This window comes from Gorilla gorilla, chromosome 9, assembly GCF_029281585.2.
Source record: "Gorilla gorilla gorilla isolate KB3781 chromosome 9, NHGRI_mGorGor1-v2.1_pri, whole genome shotgun sequence".
Classification (NCBI taxonomy): Eukaryota; Metazoa; Chordata; class Mammalia; order Primates; family Hominidae; genus Gorilla; species Gorilla gorilla.
The window spans coordinates 62653112-62666447 of record NC_073233.2 but is presented as its reverse complement, the minus strand read 5'-3'; the positions used below and the strand labels follow the sequence as shown (position 1 = coordinate 62666447).

Below are 13336 nucleotides of genomic sequence, written 5' to 3'. Positions count from 1 at the left end.
CAAAGGCAGCTTTGTTAACGGTGGGCTACTTCTCTCAGGATGCAGGATTTGCATCTGCAGACTATACAAAGACAAACAACACAGATTAAAAGCACAATCATCATTGAAATCACAGAGCTTCCAAGTGTTTTTGTCCATTTTGTTTGGTTACTAGCTGCTAATCTGTCTGCAGCTTCTTTAAGCACTCCAGTTCCTGGCATTAAGGTCAGGTGTGCCTGGGATGCTTTAAATATTTGTTCTTTTAATTTTACAATATCAAAGACAAGTTTGTAGAGTGTCCTTCTAGATGCTTTTTTATTCTTTCTCAAACTTTGATCTTATTAACAGCCACTAATAATTTCCACAAATCCTTATGTTTAGCTCCTAGAGTGGGACATATCATTTGAGGTTGAGGTGCCACTGTACCGCCATGTTTCCAGATAATAGGAACTCTTGCCATACTTCTTACTATTTCTACCATCTGACCATTTTGTTCAGACCAGCTGAACACAGTGTGGCTGTGGGACACAGACTGAGAGGTGCAATTTAAGCTAAACATCCCCTTAGGGGACCAATCAATAATGATTCCATAGGAATCGGTGTGCAGCACCTCTGCCAGTTCTGCAATGCAACCTTCTGAAACAAGTATGTTCATTTTTTATGGCCAGGTTCAATTTTGTTTGCAAATGGGTTTTTGAGGGCAATATGCCTCAATTATAGGAGCAGATTCATTATGGTAAATACTGAGATCAGAAAGCATGTGCAACTGTGTCATATAGTGACTACATCCAGGCATTATTTTTAGCCAAGATTGATAAATATGTCAAATAAGTATAATTGTTCTGTGTGTCAGCCCTTGTTGAAGAAATACTCATGGCAGTGGTGATCACTGCTATCATAGCTACCATTAAATTACTCATTGTGACTGGTTGTCCTGCCTTCCTCAGGTTTTCTTTTGCCTTTTGTGACAGCTTCTTGATCTGTCCCCAAGTGGGTGGCTGTGTTCAACGTGTGTTGCTTGTGACAGTTGGGGTCCTTCTCAGCGTCAGTCTTGACATGGCTGCAACCGAGGGGTCCTCGAGAACCTCCTGGAATCTCTTCCATGGCGTCTGGCTCATGATAAGTTTTCGGGTTTCTTGATGGCATCAAAATCGGCTGTTGATTCAATCCTGGAGAAACACAAGCATAACCTCTACCCCAAGTTATTATTTTACCTATTTCCCAACTTTTTGTTTTCGGATCTCCCCACCTAACCAGTTGTTCTCCTTCTGTCTTTGCAGCTGGTTTCTGTAGAAACTGCTCAGCTGCTGATAGCATCTGGCCTTAGGCTGGCTCAAAAATTTAAAGTTAATAATGCTAGATTCAATTGCATATGGGGTGTCCCATAGTCCCTCTTTTCCTCCCTCTGCTTGTGCAACTGCTGTTTCAGGGAGAGATTCATTTTTTCCACTCTGGCGTGTCCTTGAGCATTATATGGGATACCAGTATTGTGTTTAATTTCCATATAGAGAAAAATGTAGCTAGATCTTGGCTACTGTAGCCTGGGGCATTATCTGTTTTAATAGAAGCTGGAATGCCCATCACCACAAAACACTGCAAAATGTGATGTTTAACACAGACAGAAGACTCTCCTGATTGGCGTGTAGCCCAGACAAAGTGAGAAATGGTGTCCACACATGCATGTACATAAGCTAGTCTCTCAAATGAGGGAATGCTGAGTTGAAAAAAATTAGCAAATCTAGAGTCTTTTCTGGATCTATTCTATTTGTTTGAGCTTATGGACTTGCTTTTAGATTAGCAGGAGCTCTGCCTCAGCTTCTTTTGTTAATTGCCAAGGGCTAGTGAGACTAGGATCTCCTCTAAGGATAGAAAATAGATTACTCATGGTATAGATAGGAATGCCTAGAGCAGGTTGTATCCAATTCATGTCCCCTAGTGATTTTAGAAAGTCATTTAACGTTTTCAATTGATCCCTATATATGGCTACTTTCTGTGGCACAATGGTAATGTCATTTACTAAGGTCCCCGAATAGGAGTAAGGAGTAGTAGTCTGAAATTTGTTAGGAGCTATAATTAAACCAGCATGAGAAATTGAATTTTGGAAGTGATCATAACATTGGAGTAATATTTCTTGAGTGGGGGCAGCACAAAATATATCATCCGTATAATGAATAACATAACACTCTGAAAATTTTTTATGAGTAGGTTTAATTGCTTGCCCTACATAAGTCTGGCAAATTGTTGGACTGTTTAACATGCCTTGTTGCAACACTTTCCAAAGAAAATGCTTAGCAGGCTGCAGGTTGTTTACTGTAGGAATTGTAAATGCAAACCCTTCACAGTCTTGCTCAGCTAAGGGGATAGTAAAGAAACAGTATTTTAAATATATGACGATTGAAGGGTAATTTTTTGGAATCATAGCAGCAGAAGGCAATCCTGGCTGCAATGCTCCCATAGGTTGTATAACTGAATTAATGGCTCTTGAATCAGTTAACATTCTTCATTTACCTGATTTTTTCTTAATTACGAAAACTGGAGAATTCCGAGGGGAAAATGTTGGAATAGTCCCAGGTTGTCCATCGGGCCCTTCACAATGCAAAATATAACTACTTTAATATACTTCAGGGGCTTTAACAACTCCAACTATGGTAAATTGAGCAATTTGAATTGGCCACATTGATGGCCAGTGCTGTAGAAAAATGATTGAAATGTCCACTCCTGTATCTACCAAACCTTTAAAACCTTGAAGTTTCTTTCCCTGAGTAGTTATTTCACAGATAGGACATTTATCAGTAATTTGATTCACCCAATAAGCTGCTTTGCCTTGTTTATTGGTGCTTCCAAGTCCTCCTGTTTGTTTAATTTCACTTTTCCCCATTTCCACATACAGCACAATCAGGAGCTGTGCTATACGCTCTCCTGGCTCTGCTTTCCAGGGAACATAAGTAGATATAACAATTTGAATTTCCCCATTGTAATCTGAATCAATGACTTCTATATGTATTTGTACTCCTTTTAAATTTAAACTAGACCTTTCTGGAAGTAATCCTATCATCCCCACTGGCAGGGGTCCACAGACACCAGTTGGGACCTTTTGCGGGGGTTCCCCAGGTAGAACGCTCACAGGTTTTGTACAGCATAAATCTACTGTGGCACTACCAGCTGTGGGAAGGGACAGACATTGTACAGGGGTGAGGGAATGGCCTGAACTGGAAATGCCCCAGTTTGGAATGGGGCCCAGGACAGGCCCCTCATGGCATTTCCCAAATTTAAAAGAAAATTGCCCAATGTAGCTATAATATTTCCCTGTTGAACTGGGGGCTGTATCCTAACAGGAAATTGCCAGGCCTCTAAATTACCCTCACTTCTAGCTTGCTGAATTCCTGCCTGAATAGAACTGAGAGTGGCTGCTCGGGGTGATGCTTGAACAGTCACTGGGGCAACTACTTTTCACCCAGAAAAGTAGTGTCCTCCAGAAAAGAAAGATCTGGAGGGTCAGGCCACTCTGTTTCGTCAAAATAAGGAGGGGGTGCAGAAGGGTAGGGATGAACCTTTTCCTCTTTTTCCGCTTTAGCTTTAGCTGGCAAACAAACCTGCTTGTTACTTCTTCTGTTACTGCATTATACTTCCCTTTCTCCTCATCATTAGTGTGAAAAGGTTCCAAGGTGGAATGAACCAGAGCCCACACTTGTCCTATTGTTACCCTGATGCTTCTGAGCTCCCCTTCTTACTCACCACAGGGATTGCTTAAGAATACTCAGGTGTCCTCCAGCTTAGTTCCATGTTCTCCAACCATCACTGTGGTGACCCTTCAACCTGAGTTCGAGCCCCACATATGGGCACCACTTGCCAAGACCAGCTCAGTCTTGGAGACCCTAACCCAGTGGCACTAGAAGAATTAAAGACACACACAGAAACATAGAGTGTGGAGTGGGAAATCAGGGGTCTCACAGCTTTCAGAGCTGAGAGCCCTGAACAGAGATTTACTCACATATTCATTGACAGCAAGCCAGTGATAAACATTGCTTCTGTAGATTATAATCTGTCTTATCCAGAATGGCTCATTATTCTTTCAAAATTTAATTGTAATTTCCATAATTTTATGCTTCCAGATGAACTTTTACAATCAAAAGAATATCATGAATAGTTCAGTTTTCTGTAGATAAAAAGGCAAAATATGTTTACCATCTTTCCCCATGGATGTATACTTAGCACACTGCCATAATTTGGTGAAATTAAATTCAGACATAAACATAATCAAAATAAATAAATTCAATTTGATTTGATTAATTAATTCATTGATAACACCATAATAGTTGATTCCTCAGAAGAAGCTTAGAGGAGTATGGGAGTGATAGTAAATATCACTAGTCTAGTGTGACTGATCAGTCTAGCAAAAATACAGAGCTTGGACTAATCATGCAATTTCCTTAGAACAACATGGTCCATAACCATCAGAGACATTTTACAAACCTTACCAAATACACCACTCTCTGGTTCACATCCTAGTGTCAGAAAAGAAATGACAATTGTTCTAGAAGGTGTATAATTTATCATTGGAAGTTACGCATGCAATGCCATTGGAACCCAATAACCTTAATGCCCTTTTGTTTTCAGAAATGTCTAGTATATGAAGATATGCAAACGTGGGACTCCAGCAAAAGCCTAATTCTGCCTCTCTATGATGAACATTGGGATTTTTGCATTCAATATTCATAGTACAGTGGCCAGAGGAAGCCCATTTGTAAGACAACTACTGAGAAGTGGTTGGACTTACACAGAGACACAAATTAATTCATCTTTTTTGCCCTCGATGTCATGGGTGATGTTAGAGGGCCAATTACAGAAAGATAACATAGCATCACAAAGTTTCTTAATAAAATGGAAATAGTATATGGAGAAAGGATCAAGGAGGTGGTTCTGAGAATTATGTCATATCTATAAGCATAATTTTCAGAACAAATAGAACCTCTGATGGAAGTTTTCACTCCTGCTGATCACTAGTATCAATGAAGTTATTCATTTCCAGCTAAAGAAAATTAAGATATTTAATTTCCTAGTGGAGATTCTCATGTTGAAGAGTTTGATTCATATGAAAATCTGCTGAAATTCTCCCACTGAAGAGTAGAACCTTGGTCCAAGAGGGTAAAATTATGTCCTCTGGATGACTATATGTATGAGGAACATAACCTTTAGTTCATGCAACATTTTGTTTTCACTCTCAGAGCAATATCTGAATATTTCCTGAATTCTGTGTTGTAACCTCACCATTTGGTCAGGCAGACAAGTTCAATGGACAACCAAGAAATCCAGCAACAGAGAATGCTATTATGGAAAGCTTACTAGAATTCTAAGGGAAGATTAAAGTGTGTGCTATAGGTCCTCCAAAGAACTTAGGTTTTCTCTCTTTTTAAAAAAGGAAGAGAAAGAGTTTGTCCCAGGATTTTCAAGCAGCCACTTGGATATATGAGATGAATGACATATAAGAAGAATAATGACATGTTCCACTAAGTCAACCAAAACCAGTAATATGATAAAGACTAAGGTACTATAACAGTAGCCGAAACACTGCTTTAAATAGCCTTAAAGAGTACTTCCTAGTGCCAAGAACTAAAACACAACTTGTAGGGTTACTACAAAGGACCAATAGCCATAGCTCTCAGTGATGTCAAATGGATTTATCTTGATTAGACTTTTAATAACACTTTGAGATTCAACTTAGCCTGTGATCCAAGCCACAAATGAAAACACCATCAGGCTATTAAAATAAGACATGGCCTACCATTTTGATTCCTCAAATCTCATTGAATCAACACACAAATTTTCTCATGGACAGTGGGCATAAATGAGCTAAGAAGTACATCACATAGGCCGGGCATGGTGGCTCACTCCTGTCATCCCAGCAATTTGGGAGGCCGAGGTGGGTGGATCACCTGATGTCAGAAGTTTGATACCAGCCTGACCAACATGGCAAAACTCTGTCTCTACTAAAAATACAAAAATCAGCCAAGTGAGGTGGTGCATGCATGTAATCCCAGCTACTTTGGAGGCTGAGGCAGAATTGTCACTTGAACTCAGGAGGCAGAGGTTGCTTGAGCCAAGATCATGCCACAGCGCTGCAGCCTGGGGATTAGAGAGAGACTCTGTCTCAAAAAAAGAAAAAAAAAAAAGAAGTACATCATGTAACAATTTATACCACTTACAACCCACATAACAATGGCTTAATCAACAGATGAATTTGGTTTATATACATAATAGCTAAAACGAAAAATCATGTCAGATGGGAAAGGAGCACAGAGATGGGTGATCATGTCTAGAATTGACAATATTATTCTTTACACGTGACATTATCTTGTCTCCAGAGAATAAAGCCCCTGTTCCTCTCATATGTGACATGAAGTCAGCTAACACTAGGAAAAGACAATGAACTCCTTCTCACTTGAATGGGTGCAGTAAATGCTTCTGTTTACACAATTGCATAAGAACAAATTAGAACTATAAAAAGGTGAAGACATTAAAGATAAAGAAAAGGAGTAGCCCAATTAGTAAAGGACATCTAAAAAGACTATTGTATAATCCTTAATTCTGGGATGTACACATTAATGCTGAGACATGGACCTTCTTGAGTTTCAACAGAAATCTGAAGCATTTACTACATCACTCTACTATGGCAGAAATCGAACTTCAAACTCTTTTCCAACACCCCTTGCACTAGCGAATTGCTGGAATTTCTTCTCACTCAATCTCTTACATATTTTGTGTTAGGGGAGAGCTAAAGTTAGTCTCAGCCTGCCATGTGCAATTCAATAATGAGCTCAGTATTTGAGGGATGAGAAATGTCATAGCCAGCAGACCTGTATTATAAAAAATGCAAAAAAAAAAAATCCTCAGGCTAAAAAAAAAACAATATTACATGAAAATTATAATTTATAGAAAAGAATTCAGAAAACAGATATAATACAGTGGGATTAAACAGAGATTCTTTTTCTTTCTATTTTTAGTTGTTTTATAAACATTTTTCAAAGAAATTTAATAACAATAATTTATATTAATTTCACAGATCAGATACAATCTCCCCAATAAAAGCATGTCAAAAAAAGGCAATATATTCAGAAGTTAATAATATGCAGAATAACATATACAAAACAATTTCAAAGTTCTATGGGATGTTAAGTAGAATGACTCTTTCAAAAGATTTTTCATTTCTATTGAGAAACTGAGTCCTGCCAACAGCCAGCATGGAAGTGGATCCTTCCTCAGCCAAGCCTTCATATGAGTATCTAACACCAACCAGATGATAATTACAGATTTGTAAGAGATCCTGAAGCACTGGAATCTGCTAAGCTATCCTTAGTTTCTTGACCTACAGAAATTGAGACGTAATAAGTACATAGTGTTTTGAGCCTAAGTTTTAAAGTAACATTTATATGGGAATAAGTAGCTCATATATCTAAAAACTCTTCAAATATTTGGAAATGTGGCAATAAAATTTTGATAACCTATGAATCAATGTAAATGTTCTAATAGAGATAAGCAAATATTTAGAACTCAAAACTAACTAAAACATATCAAATTGTGAGATGTAATTAAAACAGTACCAAGAGGGAAATTTATAGCTATAAGTGTTATATTAAAAATAAATGTTTAAAAGCATGCATCTGAGCTTTCATATTAAGAAGAGTAAATTAAATCCAAGGTAAGTAAAAGAAAGGACATAATAAATATAAGATCAAAAATCAATAAAATGGGTAACATTAAATAGATAAAATCAAAATAGTCAAAAGTTGGTACTTTTATAACACAATTGATAAACTTCTAGCAAGAATGATCAAGAAAGAGAAAAGAAATAGAAACTCATGTTACCAATATCAGACGCTTTAAAAAAAATCATCTTCAAATAGGTTTTTTAGACTTTAAAGGGATAGAAAAGGATGGTTATGAAAAACATTATTTTAATTAATTTGGCAGCTTAGATAAAACAGTAAAATGTAGGGAAAACCCAACCTTCTGAAAATGACCCCAAAACAAATTGAAAAGCTAAACACTCCTATATCTCTCCAAGTAATGAATATTCTTGTTTGTGGATAATATGATATTGTCTCAGAGAACTGTAAAAAATCTACAGAGATGGGTAGAAATAAGTGACAAATTTAGCACATTTATAGGACTTGAACGTCAAGTTAAAAATTCAGTTGCATTTGTATATACTAACAGCAATAAAATTGAATTTTTAAATTAAAAAACTGTTAAAGCATCTGAATGAACACATAAATACTTAGGAGCAGATGAGTAAGATCCCTATACTAATAACTACAAAATTTTTCAAACATAAACATAGGAAATAGTTTAAAACACCTAATAGATACATTGTATTGAAGAATTAGAAACCCAACTATTAGGATGATATTTCAGTCCAAGATGATTTACAGATTCAACTCAATCTGAAAAAAAACTCCCAACATATGCCTTTTCAGATGTAGACAATTGTTCTGCACATTGCTCTGCAAAGTGACTTTTCCTCTTCCCCATCAAGGGTTATCATCTGTTTCTGTAACATTTCAAATCTGTGATGGCTATGTGACCACTCTGAGCAATAGAAGATGGTGCAAGTGACATTGTGCCAGTTCTGGACATAGCTCTTAATTAGCCAGACATCGTCTACTTTCTACCATGGGGAACTCTTAGTGCCATGTAAAAAGCCTGACTATCCTGTTGGAGAAAGCTTGTGGTCCTTCATCTAAATGGATAGGAGGAAGGACTCAGTGGATCTCTTCCAGTCATCACTTCCAAGATACTATGAATATGAAGCTTTCCTGGACCCTACAGATGACCCAGATATCAGCTGAATAACAGTGAGAGACTTCCTTCCATGGAACATGAAGCAGAAGAAATACCCAGCCAGCCACTGCCTAAATTCCTAGCCTATAAACTTTGAAGATAAATAAACTGGCGATTGTTTTAAGTCACAGAAACTGTGGAGCCTTATACAATGCAGGAAGAGATCACCAGAATAAAAAGTAGCACCTGTAACTATGGTGCTTCCATAACAACAATTTAAAGCATGTGGCATAGGTTTTAATAACAGAAGCTAGATGACACTTAGAAAAATATCCTAGACAGTGTAAGTGATAGCTGAAAAGACAGAAGTAACTTAGAGGTGGGGGGGAGTGACTTTTTATCTAGTGCCCAAAAGGTTTGGTGATACTGCCACATACAGTAATACAGAAAACAGGAAGTATACTTAATTGAACAGGTGGATCCAGTTAAAATTTTCAAGTACAATATTGAAAGTTCAAACTATTTCTTATAATGTTGTATGATATGATAAGACATAGATAAATATATGGGTTAAAAAAGTAATTTGAATTTTCAGGAAGAATGTACAAGAAAAATAAAAGAGCCCAAACTTGCTGGTTTCAAAAATAAAACTGGTTTCCCTTTCCAGTCTCCCCAAAGATCTAAAGACTCAATGTAAGTAATTTCACCTAGCTTCTGATTGAAAGCCAATGCCACATGCTTTAAATGTCATAATAAATGTCATCTCAAAGTTGTCAATGAAAGATTCTTTGAGAAGAGATCGGAAATATTTTAAAGTGTGTCTCATAAACCCTACCAATTAAATGAAAATAATTCTAAGACTCCTATGGGAATTATCCCACTGCCACACACACAGATTCTCAGCTCAAACCCAAGAAGAGTCAGATGCAAAGATCTTTGTAAGAGTGGCTCTTGTATAATGTTGTAAATGCCAATTTAAAGAAGCAGAAATATTACAAAGTTTTTAATGAAATTGCACTGAAAGAAGCACCTTAGACTTTTCTTGTGAAGAGGAGTGCCGATTTTTGGTTATCTACTCCTCTCTTCCTCCATTGTATGCTGAGGATGTGAAAGAAAAATCCTGTCTCTAGTTCATAGATCTTAAAATAGAGAAGAACCAGAATAAAAGAGCTGTACATTAGAAATTGCACCTATAGAGTTTCATCCACCCTCCCTCTGGATATAGAATTTGAGATCCTGGATGTCAAATTGACGCCATGATGGGATGAGATGTTAATTGAGCTGTGAGCTCATAAATCCTACTTTACCACTCTAGGATCCCTGAATTGCCATTACAAGTCTGACAATCTCATTGGAAAGATCTTGTCTACATACCCCGTAACTACATGAAGAGGGACACTCTTATTCTATCTATAGTTATTTTTTTACACCAGAGGTTTTTTATAGCATTTTTCATGTCTGAATTTTTCAATGTGTGTATTAAAGGATTCAACATGGGTGTGATAACTGTATAAAACACAGTCATAAATTTATCAATGGGAAAGTTAAAAACATGTCTAACATACATGAAAATACAGGGAACAAAAAAGACAACCACAGTGATGTAGGAGCTGCAGGTAGACAGGGCTTTATGCCTCCCTTCCTGACTATAACTTTTAAGGGAGTTTAGGGTTATCCCATAGGAGATTAGTAGAAGGGTGAAGACAACCATACAGATTGCTCCACCATTGGCAATCACAGTGGGGCCTATGAAGTTGGTGTCAGTGCACGCCAGTTCCAATAATGGGTACATGTCACAGATGAAATGGTCAATGACATTGGGGTCACAGAAAGGGAGGCTGCACACAACAACAATTTGAATCAGAATGCACTAAACCGCTGAACCAGGCCACCACTAACAGAAAGATGCAAACCTGTCAATTAATGATGGTCAAATAGTGCAGTGGATTACGGATGGCCACATAGTGATCATAGGCCATCACCACCAGATGTAAGACCTCAGCACCACCAAATAGGTGTTCTGTAAAGAGCTGGCCCATGCAAGCTGGGAAGGAAAGAGTGTTTTTATCATAGAGTAAGTCTATCATCAGTTTGGGTGAAATCGCAGTAGAATATGCAGCATCCATAAATGACAAGCAGGCAAGGAAGAAGTACATAGGGGAACCAAAGGAGGGGCTGCCAATAATAGTCACCCCGATAAGCAGGTTTCCCAAAATAGTCACAATGTATATGAATGAAAACATTACCAATAATGCTTTTTGCCCATCAGTGTCTTGAGCAAGACCCAAGAGGACAAATTCTGTAACATTGCTAATCTGGCCCATTGACTCTTCTGTCAGTCTTGTATCAGAGTTGAGAGCTCAGGAGAAGAGGACCTGTAATGACTTTGTGAACAGGAATATCAATATATCCATTAGGTTACTGAGTACATCGTTATTATATCTTCAACAGTGGTTTATACTCAATGAACATTTATTAAATCTCTATTGAGTTCCTCTTCCAGTGGACCCAACAGACCCTCCCTTGATAATTCTATTTATCCTAAGAACTGGTGTTAGGCCAACAGGTTAAAAAAATAAATCTGTCTCTATATCTTAGTAGGTATTCTATAGAAAAGAGTAAGGATACAATTATTCATATGTTTAATAATTCCTTACCTAAAATATGTTACTTCTTGACACAGAAATCAGCTATGATAAAAAGGTTCCTGCTCTCAAGAAATTTATTCTCTAGTGGTTGTGATAAAATTGAAATAAGTAAATTGGCATCAATTCAGCCCTTTCAGTTTGTCGTAGTTGTCGTATCTTTACAACACGACCTGTGTAGCACCAGAAATAAGATCTTTGATGTGTCTTACTCAGTACTATGGCATTCCATTGTTAAGCCTTTAGTCCTTCACATCTCAAAGATGTTTAGTCTTCATGACTCTCTCATTAAATGTCAGGAGACTAGACTTTGAACTGTATCACGTAACTACAAATTAGTTAGCAAACTGTTCTCTGTAGCAATTACTTAGTCAGAATGGCTGATTGCTTTCTATGGAGCTGTATATCTCTCCGCCTTATTCTTGGCTATGCCACAACTCTTACCAAATCTGCATACACTATCCTGATTTTCAGCAATTAATATTTAACTGAACTCAACTAACTCATAAATAACACCGACTACCATATTCACAGCTAGTATTTTTTTTTCAAAACTTTTGAGGTGAACTCGGTAGTCAGGGAGGAGAAAACAGATTGAAAAGAGAGGTAGACAACTGTAGGACATGGTTTTGCTCATAATGTTAATTAGGTACTGAGAGCACTCAAAAATAGAACCTCAGCATACATATTTTAAAAGGAAGCATACTCAAGGGAAAATTCCAATCTTAATGTAAGAAGGCATAGGTTCAAGCCACTTTCTAAATGTAATTACAAATCTGTCTCAGTTTGCTAATTGGAAAACAGTGGGATTGAACTAGATGAACTCAGCATCCTTCTCAGTCAAATTACCTATGATACTATTAGTGCAGCCCTACATTTTTCATATTTTTATTATTAAATAACAATTTTCAAGCTTATGACAGTTACATGAAAATATTAGCCTGTATATGTGAGATTTGACAAATACAGTGAGCAAATAATGATTGTATGTTTCTCATGCACTGTGTACCTATTAAAGATTCAAGACTTCTTGGGCGGAAGGACAGAGCACTGTGGTAAATAATGTGGACCCTGGAGCCACACTGCCACTGCTGCAATCCCAACTTCACCAATTACTATGTGACTTTGGGCCACTTACTGAAGCTCTTAGTGCCTCCCTTTCATTATTTATAGAATGAGGATAGCAATAGCCCATACGACTTATAGTTGTTATTTTATTAAAATAAAGAAAAGTGTCTGGAACACTGGCTGACACCTGATAAAAGCTCAATAACTGATGGCTATTACTAGTGATCTTGAATGCTTCACTGTGAAAATTGGATTAGAAAACTCATTCAGATCTTTGCCAACTTGATAAGATTTATAGACATAGTCCTGGAAGAAATGAATAAGATACCCACACCTTCTGAACACTATGGGGGCATACATACAACAAAATGGTATGTCTTAGGAATTATACATTTAATTGTATATGAGCAATAATTTAACTGTGAAGTAATGTTTCTTGATAAGAAGCAAGCCGAATTACAGGAAAAATTGGATCTATCATCACAGATAAAGCTAAATATTCAAGATGAAATAAGAATCAAATAAGAAAACAAATTATAGTTTGAAGTCAGACAGTGTGATGCCTCCAGCTTTGTTCTTTTGGCTTAGGATTGACTTGGCGATGCAGTCTCTTTTTTGGTTCCATATGAACTTTAAAGTAGTTTTTTCCAATTCTGTGAAGAAAGTCATTGGTAGCTTGATGGGGATGGCATTGAATCTATGAATTACCTTGGGCAGTATGGCCATTTTCACGATATTGATTCTTCCTACCCATGAGCATGGAATAATCTTCCAGTTGTTTGTATCCTCTTTTATTTCATTGAACAGTGGTTTGCAGTTCTCCTTGAAGAGGTCCTTCACATCCCTTGTAAGTTGGATTCCTAGGT

General features: G+C 37.3%; 1 pseudogene; it reads right to left on the bottom strand.

Moving 5' to 3' along the window:
* Positions 1 to 10138: 10138 nt before the first annotated feature.
* LOC101150036 (olfactory receptor 4A5-like) lies at positions 10139 to 11081 on the bottom strand (annotated as a pseudogene).
* Between the last annotated feature and the right edge of the window lie 2255 nt (positions 11082 to 13336).